Source organism: Myzus persicae, unplaced genomic scaffold (genome assembly GCF_001856785.1).
Source record: "Myzus persicae strain clone G006 unplaced genomic scaffold, MPER_G0061.0, whole genome shotgun sequence".
Lineage (NCBI taxonomy): Eukaryota > Metazoa > Arthropoda > Insecta > Hemiptera > Aphididae > Myzus > Myzus persicae.
Genome location: NW_019104411.1, coordinates 613,399 through 635,177, shown reverse-complemented (window position 1 = coordinate 635,177; position 21,779 = coordinate 613,399). Strand labels below are relative to the sequence as shown.

General features: G+C 32.5%; 1 protein-coding gene across 1 annotated transcript in view; it reads left to right on the top strand.

Moving 5' to 3' along the window:
• LOC111041968 overlaps positions 1 to 21,779 on the top strand; it is a 335,050-nt gene that overhangs the window by 94,459 nt on the left and 218,812 nt on the right. The window contains exon 4 of the mRNA XM_022326436.1: positions 7,227 to 7,285. The gene's annotated coding sequence lies outside the window, so the exon portion shown is untranslated. The remainder of the gene's footprint in view (positions 1 to 7,226; positions 7,286 to 21,779) is intronic.

Sequence of the window (21,779 nt, the reverse complement as noted above, 5' to 3'; positions counted from 1 at the left end):
AAATACATAGCATATAACTACTGCATGGAATAATTATTTTTTAATAAACTGGGTTGAAATATATTTACATATAATGATTAAACTACCTATATAAAAAAGTATTTTGTGAAAATGTAAACGAAGCGTGTAAAAAACGTTGATTTATGATGATAAATACACATAAAAAACCACTTGTTTTATAATTTATAATTTATATGTAGGAAATATAAATTACACCAATAAATTATTATCTATCAATTATAAATATAATATAATATTATTACATTTTTACTATAATTATATCATCGTCATAATTTAATCATTTTTTAATTATTATTGATTCCAAATAGTGTAATATACATATTATTATGTTTATAAATCGTAGTACCTACCATACAACATACTTTTACAATAAAAACAATACGATGGTAATAAATTAATAATTAATATTAAAATAAAATATTTATTTTTTATATATTAGTTAATTGTTTACCGGGTTACAATGCACGCCATGTAAGTGAGTATATGTATTGTTATTGATGTACCTTATGTATGATAAGCAAATATTATGTCTTTGGTTTAGTTTTGTATTGGTCAACAATAGATAATCTATTACTCAGCTCGTAGATTCGTCGGTATAACATGCTAGAGAATTAAACATTTTGTGGCCAGATTTCTTTTTTATATAAATAAGAAACCTGTCGTTGGACGATACCCAATAAAAACATCGTTTGCGTCTGGTGACTTCAAGAGAAAAAAAAAATTTCCAATCGAATAAACTGATTACCTAAGACGATAATACACGCTGTTTAATTATCACTGCAGCACAACGCACTGAAAATTAGCTATAATAGAGATTCGTTCGTCGCCCGTGCAGAATTATTAATTGAAAAGTATTATACTCATCGCAAAATGTGTTGATATCATGACCCGAAACTACTCAAAGAGGAGTAAACAAAATTTACATAACTCTCCTGTTATACAGTGTGATTCACCAATCTTGCTCGTCCCCTTTTATCCGTTAATAATTAATAATTAATGCATTTATTCAAATTCTGAATCATTAAGTTTACTTACATACCATATTTAATAGTAAGCCATAGTTCACACATCTCTTCACCCTACATTCAATATAACAACAAAATGTGTGTTCTGAATAAACGTTACTTTTTCCGTATGTCTCATAATAACTGTCGCTTAGTAAAGTCTGAACATATAAGTTGACCTATAATGGTAAGTATGTATATATTATAGAAAATAATCAAATGTAAACAATTGAAAAGTACTCTAGTTATGTGGGATTTGAAAATAAATTCATGTGGATCAATTGCTCATAGTATACAGGTGTGTACTATGTATCCCCTATGCCCTGTGGCACATTCTCACTCCCCCTCCCTATGTTTGAAAGATCAAATATTCGTCCGACATCATTGGTTGTGGACGGTTTGGTCGGGGAAAAGGGTGCGTCTATTCCGACTGACGTAATAAATATTTAAACATTTATTCATTTCCTTAAAAACCGAGTTTGACTTCGGAGAATTCGTTGTAAATAATACAATATGGTGCAATACACACTGGAAATCGGAACTGCAGCAGTAGCGTTCAAGACATCGCAACATTCGCAACAGGCAGAGAATAGAAAATCGAATGGAAATTTCACGACTAGAAACTTAATAGGCCGCGATTAGTAAACCGTACAATAACGGTGGCGCTGCAGCCGAGATGGGCCGACGTGACGCTTTCTTACGGCGAGCTTCGGTTCCGAGGAATATTACGCAGAGTGCCTGCTCGGCGACGCGTATAATACTTGTTACATATTTGGATTAATGGACTCGCACTACACACGCACGACGCACACACACACTCGCGCGCACACGCCCACACGCACCCAGGGCAAATATATACATGTATAATGCGATATTATGTAGTGCTTAACGCGCCGACTACAAAAACGGAATGTCGTAACGATTTGCTGGTCGGGCGCCGCGGTGTTGTGACGTCAGTACTTAAAAGTTTTAATGCGCCTCGTTACCGCGGCCGCGACAAGCCAACGAACAGCCGACTGATCGGCACACTACGCGAGAACGAACCGTACAACATAATATTGTGCGGAAAGGAATATATTATTATTATTATTATTATTATTATTATTATGAAAGCCACGTGAAGCGTTGACGGGCGAATAGCTGACGGTAATAATTACGTAGGTACACCATGTATATTGTATACACACATGCCAACGCAAGCGGACGAAGCGTGAACCGTGCGCCTACGTCGAACGAGTATTTTTTATGAAAACAAGACTTTGAAACGACACATATAGGTACGTATACGTACTGTGGTGAAGTATTGTAATCGCCGGTAAACCACTTGCAAATTGAAAAAAAAACAAAAAGAGCGCGAAAAGAATTTATATAATTATTTGAGAATTGTATTATTTGAAACGTCACATTTTATATTATAATATGTCCACTGTGTTTTCTGCACTGCGATAATGCTTCGTAGTCTCGAAAAAATCATTAAACTATTATAATCAGTGCTCGAATTGCGGGGATGATGGGGGGGGGGATACCCAAGGGGACGGAACTCCTCTACAATTTTTTACATTTTGAGGGCATCCCTTCTAATTTTGCTCATTAGAAAAAGTAGAAGGAATATTTTATTCTGTTGAAATAATGTTGCGATTTCGTGATCATAATTTCGTAAAGTTGTACGACCGCGTTATCAATCAACGGTCCGGGCTGAGTTTAATCGTTGTAAGAGACGCTAGTTTTTTCAAGTCCAGGAGTCCCCTTTCTATTATTTTTTCAATTTGAACACTTACCATAAACGTCCATTCTGAACTAGCAGCGCATTATAAATTATAATATGTATCCGCCCGTATAGACGTACAAATGACCATAATATAAGAGTGTCGGTCGAAAATTAAATTGTTTTCGATCGTACTGTAGGCTCAGTCGTTCGCCGAGCGAGACCACATCGTATTGATGGATTGCGGAGTTCACGACGATAACATAAATAATAATTTAATAATATCACGAGGAGTAGTCACACTGTACATAAATAACAACAACGGAACAAAGCTTTTAAAGTGCTCGGTTTCGCAATGAGGACAGCTTCTGATTCAAAACTTCAAAAAGTCGTTAAAGCACTGCATTGCTCGTTGGTTCGTCCAATTCTCGAATGTGCAGGTTAAAATATTATTATTCGCGGAGTCTGCGAATACCACTTACGAAGCTTGTTTAATATAAATAGCCCGATGTTGGTTTCTAAGATTCACTGTTATTTTTTACCGAGTGCTTCACTTAACTATGTTGTACCCATTGTTGCTGATTCCCTTGAATAGTAGACTGTCTAGTTGATGTCTAGCCATGTGGTAAAATTGCAGCTCCTATTATATGTACCTTTTATCTTTTATAAACTATTTCAAAGTTCCTCGGAGTCATGCCAGAATTCTACGCACCATTCATGATTCCCATTTGAACCACCTGTAACTATATATATTATCCATCTGTAAATTTACCAATGAGATTTCTTATAGTACGATACGTTAAATCTCAATACGAACCCACTAATTTCGTATTTTCATAGATGATCGAAAGATTACAAGCATTTTTTATTATTATTTTACTAGTTGCTGGTCTAACTAGCTTGTGGTTGAGTACCAATTTCGGAGAAAATGACATTCAATTTCTAAAAGTCACGTCCGTTAGTCGTATGTTTGTTGGTTAAAACTCAAAAATTATAGGGGGGGGGGTTGAGTGATAAGACTTGTAAATTGTCCAATAATCCAGTAAAAAGATTGTAATACCCGTTTGCCGACAATAAATAAATAATAAATATTACTTACGTATATTAGATAATGCCTCCAATACGTATATACGAAATTAGTAATCTCAACACACCCAACACCCTATAGATGCAGCACTCGGATCTGACGCGGACACCACCACAAACATTTTAAAGTTCTTAAACAAAATTGTAAATTTGTAACTAGCTAACTAACAAAAAAAAAAAAAAAATGGAACCAATGTTCATTGTTGCGTATGTTAATGAAGACAAAAAATGAAATAAAATACCTACGTATACAGTGATATTATGATATTCGATTTGCTCCGTAACCCGGCGGCGTTGACAAGTGTAACCATAATAATAATAATAATAATAATAATAATAATAATAATAATAATAATATGATAAAAGTATAAGCTCCGTGTTTGTCTCGAGTTGATCATATATAATACGCGTCGTAACCACCGGTGTTTATTATATCACTTATATAAATGTCGAGTGCCCCGAGGGAACAGGTACTCGCGGATATCGACGACTCTGCAGGGGTTGCAAAGCGGGACTGCGAACGATTTTCGATATCGCGTCGACACGGTCAAAAAAAAAAAAAAAGGGTCCGCGGCGGAGGTGTTAGCGGTGTTTTTCCCCCCGCAAAAAAAAAGCGGACTATCGAAATCCGGTCACGACGCCGGGCGGTCATCACCTAACCAGGTATGAGGTGTAAATAATATGAATATCCACCGCCGCCGTCTCGGTAAAACGACGGCGGCAGTACAGAACAATATGGGTAGGTATATAGGTGCGGTACTCGCGGATCCGCGTATATATGTGTGCAATATAGTTTATGTTATTTTAAAAGCTGTGCGTTTTAATTTAAACTCTGTTTGCGCCGCTTAATCGCAAAAGCAATTAACAGCGGCGCGGCGGCGTAAACTTGTGTACCTATGCTCCGCCGATCAAATAATGCGCGGATTGTGACGAGTTGTTGTTGTTGTTCGATAGAAATTGACGCCGCTCAAGACTGATTGTCTTTGCGTCTTCTGCTGCAGATCCGACCGACGTTGGCACGTCTGCCGACAAACCGTTTAAAAGTCGGAAAGTTTGTTCTCGGCAATATACGGCGTACCCACGTCGTTGCAACCGGGTCGATTTCGAATCAAATAGCGGCAGACGTCGTGGTTCGAGAAATAATGAAGTGAAAATCGTAAATAAAGGAAAAAAACCGCTCATGTTTTAATGTCCAATACGATGCGTATAGGTGTGTTATTGTTGTTGAATCGCATTAAATTTATTTTAGATTGGTATTTATTGATCCAAACGATTTTACATTGGACGAAAATTATTTTTGATTCTAGTGTCATAATCTGTGTTCGGTTGCTATAATATTTTCCAGTAATATTTTAGATTTTGTAATTTTATTGTTTTAATGCGAATGCGTTCTCTTAAGTCTTGTAAAATACATTTTTTACGTGTATTCCAGTGCAAACTGCCTATATAAGTATTTCTCAACTATAATATTATTAGTCAAATTCTCAAACGCATTCAAATTCTTTATGGAATATTTTTTTACCTTTTAAACCAACTGAACCGATTTTCAAGTTTTGTGGTAATTTTATAGAGCATATAATATTTCACAGCCTATAATTTGTTATTATTTATTATATTTTTTTTATTTCTACCGAAGTGTTTTCTTAGTGGGAGTATATTTCGATTTTAAGTTGAGTTTAATTAACAGTACAAAAAATAGAATTTATTAGACATATTATTCTGAATTATTTTTAAGAAGAAATCACATTTCAACAAACAAAATTAAAAAAGAAAATGTATAAAAAAAAAGAATTATTAATGTATTTAATAATAACTAGTGTCTGATTTTAAATATTGATACTTTGAGAAAACATTTAAAATACAAGGAGGAAGCTAATTTTTTTAAAGTATTTAGGACACGTATTTGAGTATCTACTTAAAAAGCATTTGAATACTTTTATTGAAATAATTTAACTTAAATACTCTACAACACTGGTTCCGGTCGAGATATAGATTGCACATTTAGGTGCAATGAAATCCCTAAGCGTGCAACTTATTCTTCAACAATTATTATAAAAGCATAACCGCATAGGTACCAGTATCATGGTATAAATGTATCGGAATAAATCCTTAAATGGCATAGGGCACACGAGATGGATAATACGCGCATACAACCCCAAACCTCCGCTCATATAAATATTATATAATACAACCGTTCCACTGAGATATTATAATCTGATGAATATTAAACCTTTGTAATTACACAGAAGATTAAATAAAAACCACTTGGAAAAACATAATATAATACCACAATTTTAGTGCAAACAATCCTAATTTAATAGCTGAATCACAAAACAGTTTAAAAAAAAACTAATTATATTTTTGTGTGCGCCCACCAAGCATATTTAAAATGCTGCTTCCGTACAAAATAGGTATGTTCAGTAGTCTTACTCAATACAGACTTTAAATATTTTACAAGTCAATTATTTGATTTTATAAAGGTTTTTCCCCATGTTATAACAGTCTAAATGTGACCTGTAAAATAAAAAATACCAGAATAAGGGTAGCATTTATACCACCGACCCGGTAAAAAATATCTTAACAACCTCTGGAAAATGTGTGATCTAGTTCGATGGTATTTGTTTTTAATTTGTTGGTACTCTGGTACTAGCCATCTCGTCTAGTAATACCAGTGTACCATCAAAAATCTGATTATGATTTCATGATAAACTTGTTTTTAACCATGGTTTTAATTCCGAATGGATGCATATACTGAAGCATCATGTGTTTTCAGAACTCTGGTGCATGGAGTATGGAGTTCTAAACCTAAAGTGATATTGAGGTGTATTTCAGTATTCAGTGTTAAGGTAAAAAAATAAATTGTAAGACTGTCAAAGTTTTCCAATAACTTATCCAGTCGTCTAAACTTGATACGCTAATAATTAATAACAAGACTTATTAAACTATTGAATTGATATAAATAAATGTATAAAAAGTGGTTATCAACATTCTTAAAAAAAAATAATAGGTCACAACATTTAATTAGGATAAAATATTATTTTTAACTTCATATTTTGAAAAACATTATGAATTAAAACTAACTTTCTAACCAAGCGATCAGAAAAAAAAAATTCCATTTATGAGGCATAAACAACTGGCGACGGTAGTTAAATATTATAGCTGTGATAATATTATAATATTGACAATTGTCAAGAAAAATACTGTGTTTCGTGCCAACATTATTAATTATCTTTCAAAATGAGAAATAATATTTAACTATTAATTTTAGCTCGGGTTGAAGAATTTATTGTATGTTTTACTATACTCATGTCCTATGACTTTTTTTTAGACATTTTATTTTGTCATTTCAAGTTAAACGTATAAAAGTAAATGGTCTGTAGTCACTCATTTTTCATTTTTAATTGTTTCAGATGAACTTTTAAGAAAAGGATTTAGATTAATTGATATGACAGCATCATCATTTTGAACCGTAAGTATGGAATTAGTATTTTTATTGTATTTTATTTTTTAATTATCATTTAACTAAAACAAAGGTAAAAGTTTACTTTAGTTTTTAATATTATTTATGACGCTTTTTTAGCAGGCTCCATTGTATAAGAATATGTGTTTCTTTATTCCGTACATAGATACATGTATAAATAAATAGCGATGCTTTGTTTTTTTCTTAATATTATTAATAATATCAAAGCGAGTACTTATAATTTATTATTTTAATAATTCTTAAAAAAGCTCTATATGATTTGTTTATAAAATTACGTACTTGATATTAAATTGAATTATTATAATGGAGTTAGTAGCACGTGGAATAATTGGTAGAGATAGTGTAATAATATGATTAATATTTAAATGACGCACTTATAATAGAATTTGAAAACAATATAATGATTGGTAGTAAAATACAAATCAATATTTTCGAATAATTATCAATTAATATATTATTTCGCCTTCTTGTAAATGTTTCAAAACCAAATAAAGACCAATAGTGAATAATGTATGAAATATTAACATTTTTACTTAATATACACACATTACTCATATATAATAACTAGTATGCTATAACGTCGTCATGATATCCTCGGTGAAAATACCCACTGAATCCATCACCAACACATTTTCGCTTATCTGTGGTTAATATTACTTATTTATATTTCTCGTTTAGACTGCAGTCATGCTAGTAATGCAGGTACGCAAAATAAATACATAATATATTATATAACTCGTCGGGATTATTGGTAAGTATAAAAAGTGGACATTATTATCACACATAATATTATAATCCGTTTGTATTTCAGATCGAACGTTTATTTTTATAATAATTTCTTTTGAACGCATTGATTTCGTTGCTTGCATAACGGTCAGGACATTAGGTTATAGTGTTATACTCAAATAGATAATATTTTATACATTTATTATGCTGGCTGGTGTTGTAATGGTGAGCTGTACATTACGTATATATACAATCTGAAGCGTTTAATAAACGACCTGTAGATATAATCGCAATTGAATTTATATACACAGCCTATTGTTGCAGTTTTTTTTAAATTTTTTTTCTCGCATCGACCTTTGAAAACGGTCGATCGATACAGAGGCATAATTGAAAATCGGAGTAAGTAGCAGTAGTAGTAGGTACGACCGGTGTTTATTTAGAATAAGAACGGGGTGGGAGGAGAAACGAACGCAAAAAAAAATAATGCCGGAGGGGAGTTCAGAAAAATTTATTACATCCATGTGTTCTGGGTAAGATCGGGATCCATTTTTTATTTACACTGTGCCCTCGCAGAGTAAATATAAATAAATAAATGTGCAATAATAATAATAATAATAATAATAATAATAATAATAACAATAATAATAATAGTGATCATAAAATGTGTGATCTGGAAAGAATACAAAAATTATTTTGGTATTATTTATACGGTACCTACCCGTCAAAATCTACTGTCGTCCGCGAGAATAAAATATACTGCCACGAAATCGAAATATACATATTTTATCCCGACGTGTTATTATTAAGTTTGTACGAATCGAGATAGGTGATCCGCAAACACGTTCGTATTGTTTCAAAACGTCAGTAATAAATAAACGATTAAAATATATAATAATAATAATCGCGCCCTAGTATTGAGGTGAAAATAAATCTAATTTTTTTTTCTTCTAGATACTATACACAAAATAAAACATCTTTGTTCGTGACATTATAATAGAGTCCTGTGGATATTTAAAAGTGTATTTTTAAAACGCACGACGATGGGTGGTTTAAAACAGTATCATACTCCAGACTCCTGCGCTAAAAGGAATTCACCGTGCTATTGAAAAATAAATAAAAGGATCGATTTTTATTTTTTTATTATTATTATTACCCTCACGTTATTACAATATATACATCCGTACACAAACGTTAGAATACGTTTCGTGCTATACCTACGCGTGTTATTATTTATTATATACCCTCGCCGAAAGATATAAATCGATGTTCTAGCTAGATAATATATATAAGTATGTTTTTTTTCGTAATATATGTAATTTATTATGTGTTCACTCGACGATGTATATTTGTAAAACAATCCCTGCGTTTGGTGTACGATGCATATTCATTGCAAATAATGGCTATGCCCAAAAAGGAGCGGGGTCATCGGGGCCCCCTCCGCTGCACAATCGACGTAAGCCCACTTAAAAGTATTTAATGAATATAATATTCTCTACACATTTTGACATTCTCATGATCTAATGAAATGTTTACCAAAAACAATGTAGACAAGCGGTCAGCATTCATGGCACACGTCAATATGTCACAGCGTTACATATTAATTCTATTTTATGATGTATTTGTAAAATAATATGTAAATAGATATTGCGTTTTATAAACCTTTACTTGACAGCCCATGGGACATTTTTTACTGTTCATTTATCTGTTATAGATATTACATTTGTATATCATATTAACTCTATCGTTTATTTGTGCCTATGTACTTAGAACAAAAAAATAAAAAAAAAATATTGTAGTAATCTCAATTTGATTGGAGCGAACACATTTTCTAGTAAGTTCTTGTTACTTCTACGATAATATATCGGACCAAACTAAAGAAGTCTCTTATTATAGTCGAACAATATTGTAAACGCTATTTTTGCGCCTATGCGATAAAATTGTCAATCCTCCGATCGAGACTTACGATCATAGTTCGTGTCGTAAGATTACTGTTACATTAAACGTGTGAAAAATCCTAATTCGATCACTAGACGGGTTCGGCGAGGACTGAGTTCGGCGAACAACGCTATAAAATACAGTAAAATTATCTATATTATATACTCGATGCGGTGAATACCACATCGCCTCCTCAGCACTGCACACTTGTTATACGCACTTTAAACACACACTCACATAATCTTTAAACATAAGTATATATATATCTGCACACGAGCACAGACACACACATAGACCCACAAGTATGTGTTTATATGGTTAAACACCCGGCGTTTAGTAGGTACCCATAGTCTATACGCTAATACCAGTCATCCATAACCGAGGTCGCGGTAATAACAGCACCAGATAGACATGTACTAAACGAGCTTCTTATTCTTAACTCGGATGCAGATGTATTACGCATAACACTACAGTCATATTATTATTGTGTATGTGCGGCGTGCGAGAGCCAATATAATAATATATACCGGCTGGTTGTATAGAGTAGTAGTGGTATGGAGTAGTGGTTGTAGTAATTGTACTGGCACCAGTGGTTTTTGGTACACAGGTAGTTGGTAGAGCGGTAAGAGCGGTAGGTATTGGTAGTTGCGGTAGTTGCAGTAGTTGTAGTGGCAGTAGTTTTGAAGTGTCTCTATAGGGAAAATGATTTTCGTTATTATATGATTTTGTGTTTCGAATAAATATTATGAACAATAATAGTGCGTTTTATTCGCATGCATATTGTAATATACGCGCAGACGATTCCGAAGTAGGATCACGTTAAGAACCACGCTGCACCGAGAGACTCTTATACTGACGATTATGATATTATAATATATAATGATAAAAGGTACATCATATTGAAATAATAATCATATAATAATAGCCGAGTAATAATATTATATTATAATATGAGTAGTATTATATACATAGACGTATAGACGCATAGTATATTTTAAGAGACCCCCGAGCTTGCAGACATTATGTATTATAAGATGATGAGCTTGTTAAAATAACGTTCGTCATTCTTCGCCAACATATAAATACATCTTACTACGCATACAAATCATCTGATGATTTGATTTTTTTTTCAAGCACAGACGCAAACAATACATTTTTTACAATTTTTTTCTTCTTACATAACTGAGTAATATTTAAATACAATACGGTGGTTGAATGGCTTCTATAATCTGCTCCAATCAACGTTTTAATGGCTTTTACTCTTCGTTATACTGTGCACACAAGTTAAACTAATTATATTGTATAGTGTGTGTAACGATAATAAATCCATCACAACAGTACCAATACGAAATGTTAGAATATAGATAGCTGAATATTATTTGAGTGATCCTGAGCGATATTAGACATCGAATATTGAACTGTATAGTTGGTCACCCGGTCCGAGCATTGCGTTAGCAGGTCATATTATTTTCTTCGTTTTCCGGCCAGTTCTCATCATTTTGGACATGGTATACAATTTTTATCCAAGTACGAACCCGAAAAAAAGTACACTTTTTCAAATTCTATTTTATCATACCTGCAATGTCAATGTTGTGCCTACAGATAAATACGAATCTAGGAATTTTCTCCCCCCCCCCCTCTGATGCATTATACGTTTCCAACCAAAAAGCGGACAATTCCCCACACACAGACAAAACAATTTAAAGTAAAAATAATGAGCAATATCAAATAATAAACAATTTATAAATACTAATAAATAAATGTAATGTACGCGAGATTTTTCATTAGATAATTATACAAATTGTTAAATAATGCATAAATATAACTCAATAATAGTTTTACATAACTTTGGTTTATCAACCATTAAATTGGGTAATAAATCAATAACGTGAATGATGATAATCGATAGATGATCATATATTTCAGTTAAAACCAAAAGACCTATTTTCCAATCTATTACTAATTGTACGAAAAATATATATTGATTCAGTAGTGGGGGGAGGGGACGTCCTAATACCGATAAACACTAGCAGCGAGCAAATACGATTCGTTCGGACTTTATTCGAATTCCTAACAATAATACAAATTAGTGGAATAATATAATGACAGTATAAAGCCGTGTAGTTAAATCGGAATACAAATATTATGCGTTAATGAATCAAAATCGAATACAAAAGGCAAATTCATGTCATAATCTATACACTGTTCAAAGTAGACGGTACAGAAATGCTTTTAATGCCATTTAAATGCTCGACAAATTCGGAAACTGTTCGGATGTTATGATGCCCATGATTTAAAGCTTGTAACACGGACTTTAAAATGGTTTTCATACTGTCAACATTTCGAAAAAGTTTTCGATTTCTTCACTGAACTATTTTAAGCTCCTCATGGGAGCTGATATTTTAGCTGTACAATAGTCGAAGTACGTAAACAATATATAACACTAAATATTTCGAAAGTTATTAATTTTATGGATACCTTTCTTTTGACAAGACACTTAAAATCTGTGCGTAACGCTTTTTATAATACCATATATAAATATATAATATTACGTACCTACTTATCCTTATTTGTTTCACACTTACCTATTACCTATGTATGTATGTGGACAATGCGCAATATGGGCGTCGTGCACTATCAACTTTTGTTTTTAAACATTTATATTTGTATTTTATGATACTTTTAAATGAGAACTCTGAACTACAATAATAACATGTACATTTGTAATGTAATAATCTTAAGTACAATGTTATACTTTTCTTTGAAATGTAGGAGCACAAAACATTATATAAGTGTTGTATATTGCATGCACGAATAGTTCTAAAATACCAACTCGAGAAAAAAGCCGATATTTAGGTACTCTATATAATACGTATTGATATATCAAAATTGTTTGTAAAAGTATTCTGATCAAATTATTATGAGAATAAAAATTAAGCTACCACGGTGGCTTAAAATCGAAAGTCGGTTCGATTGTAACGACGACAGACATAACTGCGGTCCTATAGAATAACGTATGGTGAAGAGGTATTAAACCAACCATGGTTCACGTTATGAATAATTGCAATGATTTTAGTGATGTTTTGATGACATGGGTCATCCGCGACGTTGTTCAGCAGAGTTCTGCTAAATATTTTGATTGACGCAATTTTTTTATGAACGCTGTATACTTAACGGCTAACAATGGCTAACAATTACATTGTGAAAAAAGGGAAACAACTGTAATAATATGATACCTTGGTATAACAATACTTAGGTATACAGGCACTGTGGGAGGTTAATTTTCTCGGAAATATCAAGACTGGAGCGGCCTCAGGGCAGCGTCAAGGAACTGTCACGATTGAACGCAAGAACCAAAAGTAACAGAAAAACGATTTTCTAGTAATAATTAATGCGAGTGGAAATAAAAATAAAAATAATAATACGATCCGTCAAAGATTTATTATCATTGTTGATAAAAACGATTCTTGAGAATAAAAAAATCTTGTTCAATAGATTTTATGGGCAATAACCGAGCAATGTTATTACAAAAAAAGTGTCATTCTCATAACTATATGGTAGATATTATTTAAAAACAGAAGTTTTCAAAAATATTTTTGGAACAATATTTATAAGAGATTATATACTTTATAAGTATGATGTGTGAAACTTAGATAGACTAGTCAAATTAAATCAAAAATAAATACCATAAATCAAAGACTACATCAACTATGTTTCCTGTATTAAACACACATTTTTACCGGAAAAATATTAATATAACAATATGACGTATTACATTATATTATTCTGTCATTGTTAGGTATGATGGTATACATTTTTTGATTGCTTCGAATTTCATCGACATAAAAATAATACGGTTCTTTCAATCAATATTCCTCAGAAGCAAAATAACTATAGTCAATAACCACGACATGTTTGTAATCGAACCCTCCACAAAAACCTGATTATAATGACCATCCCCAAAAAAGCTACCATAAAAAATAACTAATTTTCCATTAAAATCGTCTGATTTTCTAACTATCCTTTCTTGATCTAATAAATACCACCCGTCGTCAAAAAAAAATTAATTGGTTTAGACCATGGTTCATTCAATTAAAAGAAAAAAAATAATAAGTTAAAAATGATAATTTAAAATTAATATAATTATTATGACGTATAAATCAATTTTAGTTTTTTTTTTATTATTAAGATTAATTGATTACACTTCATTTCTGAGTAAAATCAATGGACATTTTTTTTAACCATGTCAATTGTGTTATAATAACGACTCTGCTCTCATCAAATTGACTTGGTGTTGTCAATCGACAATCAATATTATAATATTAGGCAATACCTAAGTAAATTTGTTGAAAATAAAAAATTTAAAAACCGAGTTATCGCCATCAAAATGCGTCTTGTAATTGTTATCGTTTATTAGGACGTTTCTACAATCGACGACGTCACCACTACGATAAAAGTGATTAATTATAGTTATTAATATAAGATTTATTATAGTGTAACAAACATAGTCTTAAGCGTATAAACAGACAGGGCTGGTGCGGTCTCCGTCCAGAATCGTCATTCGCGTTGCCAACGATTTACCATTGAAATCAAATTTGACGCAGTCGCCTACTCAATGATGAACATATTATAATATTATATTTGTATAGGTACACTCGAATCCAACTACACGGCAGATGGCGATTTTCTTGAATTTTTTTTTTTTTTTAATTTTGTTATAAATACGGAATGGCGTTGGTAGGTACTATAGCGAGTGGTGTATTCCAATTATTGACGTACATCGTATGTACATGACGTGTGTGTCACGCGCGCGTATCGCGTATACATTATTCATTTCTTTTCGATTTGTGACGGTATTCAATTTTTAGATATTTCAATTAGTTTGAATATTCTATACATATATTACAGGTACCCATAATGGAATTTAATAAACATTTCGTTTTGTATAGTAAATTAAATTTCTTGACTGAATGAACCGATTACAAATTATGTAATTACCATCTCAATTAAGTTTATGTACTACATACATCATAGTGTATCCTCTGCACAGCAGCAGCTGTAATTTATTCTGACTGAAATGTACGTTTATGGACCGAAATAACGTAATGATTTATAATGCAAATTAATATCTATTGATTATTCGACTGAAATACGTTGCATCTCTATAAACTTAAAGTCGGTGTTAAAAATGTTCATACGGTATTGCATTCATCGACACGTATAATGCATATTTGAGAAAATATTATGTTTTGTCATCAAAATACAATATAATTGTTGTTTGCTTGTAAAGTGCGGATAACTACGTATCTACCTATTAACAGCGTTATCTATACAATTTCAGCGTTCAGCCATAACATTATGAAAACTTATTAAAAAATGTATTTACTACATTTTTAACATTTACATTAAAATGTACAATTAATACAGAGCATTATCAGTTTACAATTTTCACAGTCGATAACTTGGATGGAAATTTGAAAACTTATGGTAATTCATATTTTTACATGACGTTGAACAACGTGCACTTAAAATAACAACCATCAAATATAATGTTTACATATAATATTATTATACAACGGATAGTGTTTTTTTTTTTAAATGTATTATTCTTACTTTATTGGTATGAAATTGATTTTCAGAAAGGTATTTATTATTATAATGTAGAGTTTACAACCCTAGCGGTACACGCGGTACTTAGTTACTAATATGAACTGTGGAAAGCGTATGTAATAACATAATATAGGTACATTTAGTTATGAATTAAAATGTTTTTTTTTATTACTAAAAAAGTGTTTACGTATTATTGAAAATGTTTACAAATCTAATAGGAAAACATACTATTATATTATGATATTATTTTATGCAACAAACAGTCCATGGTATTGACATTTCGCATACCATTGTCATTACAGGTGTACCTAAGTAATGTGTAATTAAATTAAATTGGTCACTATACAGTCATACCGCTCTCGACGTACAAATGTATTTTTTATTTTTATTTTTTTAAACATCGATATGTATTCAATATTCATATTATAATATTATTGTAGGTATAGTATACCTGGCATACGTCATTATGGCTTTTAATAGTTTTTTTTACGAATGTGTTAGCGTTTTATCGAATGCTCGATGATCCATGGTCTTAACATTTTCGGTGATCTTTCATACGAACAAAATAATATATTATGTAATTAGTAATAACTTAACAATCTCGGAGCATTAGCGAGATGAGACGTATACTACGCCTGCACATACTCGCCAACTGTGGATTCTGCTACGAGTATTCACTATTGTTATAAACAATATGCTTTTGTGGAAATATCATTATTATTATTATTATTATCGGGATCGCGTTGTGTAGTATACCAGACGAAAAACTTTAAAACTTTTACTATACATAGATGTATATATGTATAAATGCGATTTGATCTCTCCGACATCGGTGTATATATGGAAAACATAATTCGATTACATTTTTTTTTTTTCACTTCCGCAGAATATAATAATAATATGCGGTTAGGTATATTTCTCTTTTTCGAGCTGAGTCTTCAATATCGCTATTACACGCGTATGTGTCTCGTCTATACACTATATACACTGCGCATGCGTAATCCAGAGACGGGCGCAGAGTCACTGCAGATTTTCGTCCCACATTTTTTTGACATAAGCCATTATAAAACGTTCAAATGTCTTTGTGGCTCACGCCGATTATTCGGGGGAAGGGGGACGATACTCGTCGTATAATATTATATACGGAGTCGGCGAAATAATAATAATAATAATAATAATATATATTGCACTGTGCCGTTTGAGCTTTCGCGAATAAATCTGTGTGTTTGGTTTAACACGCGCGTGCATTGAACACCCCCCCCCCCCTTCCGATAGTTGTTCGACTTTGCCGTTTCTGACGTCGTCGGCAATAAACCAAACGTGAATATTGTTTTCCATTTGTATAGTAGAGCTATAAATCTAGCATCTCATATTATTTTCTGTGAGAATGTAGGTAACTATACCACTGGCGCAAACACCAACCCGATTTATCAAAACTCCGAATTCGCGGCGTACGCCTACCTAGCTATACTGCTATATATTTAATAGTAATTTGTTTTGACTAATTACATGAAAATAACTAAAATGTTTGCGTAAAAAGAAAACGTTCACTGAAACGAAACCAGTAAGAATCATAATATTAAAATGTAAAATTTGTCGTTTGCGATCATACTGGAATAAATCTCGAGACCAAGACATTAATAGTTGTATACACGGCTATTTCATGTAAAACAATAACACTTTTGAGAAGCAACAACAAAACAATCATTTGTATAATATTATTAGGTGTAAGCAGAAGTTATGTGGGGGTGGTAATACATACTTAATTGTATGTTTTGTTCAATAACTCGATCATGAATGCTATTTGAGTACCTACCTATCCACAATGTAATATACTACAATTTTTTTTTTTTTTTTACATACCTGCCACCAGAATTCAGTGCAACTAAAACGTGTTTGTAATGCATCAGAACTCAATATAATCACATACAATTGTTTGACAGGTAAATTTGTATTTCTTTTGTTCCTCCCCTACATCGCGGTATTCGATTTATCGAGTGCCTTCCGGTATTCTATTACGCGGGGATATAATTTGGATTGAATAAACGAGTTTGGGGGCGATTAATTTATATATCTATAGTGTAATTATTCGAGGACCTACACAATTAATTTTACCTTCTGGTTAAATTGGTAACACGTTTAATTAATCGACCTCGCTGCAGCAGAATATATACTCAAAAAGCGACTTTATCTCATACACATATACGCACCACAAGTCACAACAACGTAATTAAGCGGTTTTGAAAATGGCCGAATAAATTTATCGTGTAAAATATTACAACGATTTCGTTTATTAATATTACTCATTCTTCTTTATTATGATATCGTAATTAACAAGCAGATGTTCGTTAGTCGTGTTTTTTTTTTTAAAAAAAAACCAGCGAATATGGATTATAAGCGAAAAATGCACGTGATGTGCGTATTTTTATAGTCGTTATACCATCGTGCATAATCTATTAAAACAAAAATTGTTAATGTTAAAACTATTATCTAGGTTTAGTCAACGTAATGTGAAACAAAATTTAGTATCAAGACTTGACCAGTAAATTTTAGTTGATGAAGAAAAAAATAGAAACTAGGTTAAGCGATAATTTACAAGTGATAGGAGTAGACAAATGTGGAATCTTCGGCGGCGATCGCTGGTCACTGAGACACTGTTGGGGAAAACAGCAAACAAGTGTTTTATTTTCATTATAATTGTGTTTTTAATATTTATAAGTTCATTCGGAACCCGAAAGCGATTGGCGTATATGACATAGTATAGGTTGATAATAATAATTATAATATAGAGCCGATATTTCTTTGGTTCCTATTTTCGAGAAAGAACTGAAAAAAGGCTGTAATATTTTTGTAACTTTTTCGTTCATTATTTTGTCTTATGTTTGTTTTACGCATTATTTTTTGGTATAAATTCTTGTTCGGAACCAAAGATTTATCTTACTGAATTTTAGAGCTTCAAGTAGGTAGTAACCACTACTAAAATAATTCTGCACACCCTGTGCACAATTTCTTTCTCACCCAGTCACGCTTATGGAGTCAAGAAAATGAATATTTCTACTACAATCGTTATCTACTACATCAGTACGTAAATCAAAATTACGATGACCACTAAATCGTGTAATTTAACCGAATTTTAACGTTATTCAAATCATTTTGCCACGCCTAAAACCGTCAAGCTCGTATTATTGTTGCAAAATACTATAAATAACGTTATATACTATGATATTGGCATGAATATCATAACAATATTATCGTCGTGACGGAAAGGAACTATATAATATACTTATTTTATCGTTTCCCCCCCCCCCCCCATAAGTGATAGACGCATAGACGTTTTGCGCCGAACGAGGAAAATAAGCCAAATCCCTATAGATCAAATTAAACAAAAGTTCTCGACTGTCGCTATCGGCGTGCGCCATATAATAACGACAGCTTTATGGCACGAAGGGTTGTTGGTCGGGGGTCACATAGCCTATGTTTACCTTATCGACGTTTGCCGCAAAATAAAATAGCCACTATATATATATATATATAGAATATTATTATATTTATATAGCTTTATCGAGTGATTCATTTACCGCGTGCTACGACACTCGTTCTATCGTTAAATGTCTGCGATTTTGGAACAAACAAGTTTTTATACAATTTTATTTACAGAAATAAATTTTCGAAGCACGAACATTTCGAGCGGAATATCATAATTGTTTTCCCCCATACTCTGTACCGCCGGCCGAATGTATTTTTCCGAACATTTTGATATCAGCTACCAATCGAATGTTCCGCGAATAGTTTTCTTTTTTTCTTTTACATAAAAGTGTTTACATTTTATTAGTAGAGGAGAAGTGAAGTGATTGCCCCGGCGTTGATACTCCGTGAATACTGTGCAGCGCAAACATCCAAACGTTCTTAACTTCAAACATTTATAGATTAATACAACATCTCATAGTTAAATATTTTTTTTTTCATTTAAACATTTATTTTTTCAACTCCTCTTCGTTCTTGGGTATATTTGCAAATTCAAAGTGTATAATATAAGTATGGATGTGAAACAATAATCATGAAAACACTACGAATAACGGTATAATGCATTATAGATCGCTTGCAAAAGTATTATGGTATAATACTCCAAAAAGTACCTAGACGGCCAGACATAACGTGCACACTTGATAAAAATGTGTTTTTTTTCGTACCACGAAATCTGCAGACCAAGACAACGGGTGGGCAGATTAAGCGGGTCACCCTGTATATAGGGTAGCACACAACGGTAGTAATAATAATAATAATATAGTAAACCGTACCGAAGGTGACAATCGGCGAAATCGCTTGTTTTGTTCGGTTCCGTTTCGATAAACTGCAGCGCGTCGTCTTCGGTCTCTATATATTATATTATAGCTCTCCGCCCAATACTCAATACGCGCACGAACACACCCACGCACACACCCGCGCTCACCCACCCACCCACACGCACACACACACACACACACGCACTAGCTCTCCCGCATTATAATATATCGGCAGCGAACGAAGTGAAATGCAAGTCGGGTTTATTAAATCTAAAATCTAAATCTATAATCGTGATGCCTGCACGATATAACATCGTATGTACACGTCGAACTACCCCGATGTACTGCATATTATTAAGTAATGGTGAGCGATAGATTTGAACGCCATGCAGTATTAATGACAGATATAATGGCGTTGTAGCTGTCCATAAACGGAGAGGTTCGTTTACACGGAGGCGTTACAGTGTCACTGCGGAATACACAAAACGTATATTACGCAGAACAATAATCGATGAAGCATAATTTACCGACACCCCGGTGCTTGTTTGGCGATGCGTTCGTCTCGTTAAAAATATATCCTTCGCGACGTGACAATATTTTTTACTATTATAAATAATATAGCGAGTTCGTAGCGCGTACACCGTACTTCGATACGAGCGGTTAATGACGGTTAAAAAAGTTCACGACTTTATTGTTGTAAAACCCGTTCGTCGAAAACCCATCGATTATACTGCTATACGATGTTGTGCAATATTATTGTAATGCACACGACGATATTACAATACAGTCCTACTATACGGAATAATGTTCGAGAACATAATATTATAGTAAAATCGAAAAGCATAAAAACTTCAATTTTCAACACCGAAATCGTCCGCGCGTTTGTTTAGTGACTTGACATCGACTGCGTTCTTTAAGCGCGACGAAAACATTATAATTTTGTAAATCTTTAAAAAAATAAAGTTTTCGATCGCTGAATTGAAAAAAATTATAAACTCAATACCAATTAGTACCAATCACATATTACAAAAACGCTACGGTTTATTGGAAAATAACATTTTATCAGCTAAATAATAAATATCATTCTCGGGAAGGTATTACTATACATTTACGAGCATACTTATTTTTGTTGATATTCAAATTACGAGTGTTTTAACGGTCTTTGATGTTTAAGAGCAATATAAATGTAGCAGTGTTCAGTGATGTAACGCTCTGCGCATACTTTGATAATTAAAATTTAACGATTTTCACATTGTGACACCTTACGTTTTAACTTTTCATAGGTTCGTTCAAAACTATTTCCCGACGAAACCCTTCGAATAACGTTTTTGCAAAATATATTTGTTTGACAGTTTTTAACCGTCATATTAACAGCCTCATATTATACATATAGCTGTTGCAGTTCTCGTAAAACTATACCTCCATATTATTTTGGCACGGAATCCTTTTTTCTTTCTCACTTAACGATGCTATATATTATTATACCTATTATTATTAATTATTACACACGACGAAATTAAAACAAACAACGCAATCCTTTAATTATACTGCATTAAACACACACAAAAAAAAACAATATTATGACATATGATAAGAGTCGTTCATCGCACGTGCAGGGCAACAGGAATTAAATGAGTGTGATATGTGTAATAGACACAGCAAAAACACTAATGGTCAAAACGAATTCTTGGACGCTTTAGATTTATTGTGCAATAAATTGAATTTATAATATGTTGTAAAGTCCGGCTTGGTATATCTACATATTATGGATGCGAACCTACCTATCCCTTTAATAGGACCCGTCTACCGAAAAAATGTTAACTACAAAATAAGTCAAAAACTCCGTACGGAAAACACTCAAAACAGACTGTGCCTAGATAATACATACAATTATTATCAGTATGATAATATGTAATGTCCGACTGGAT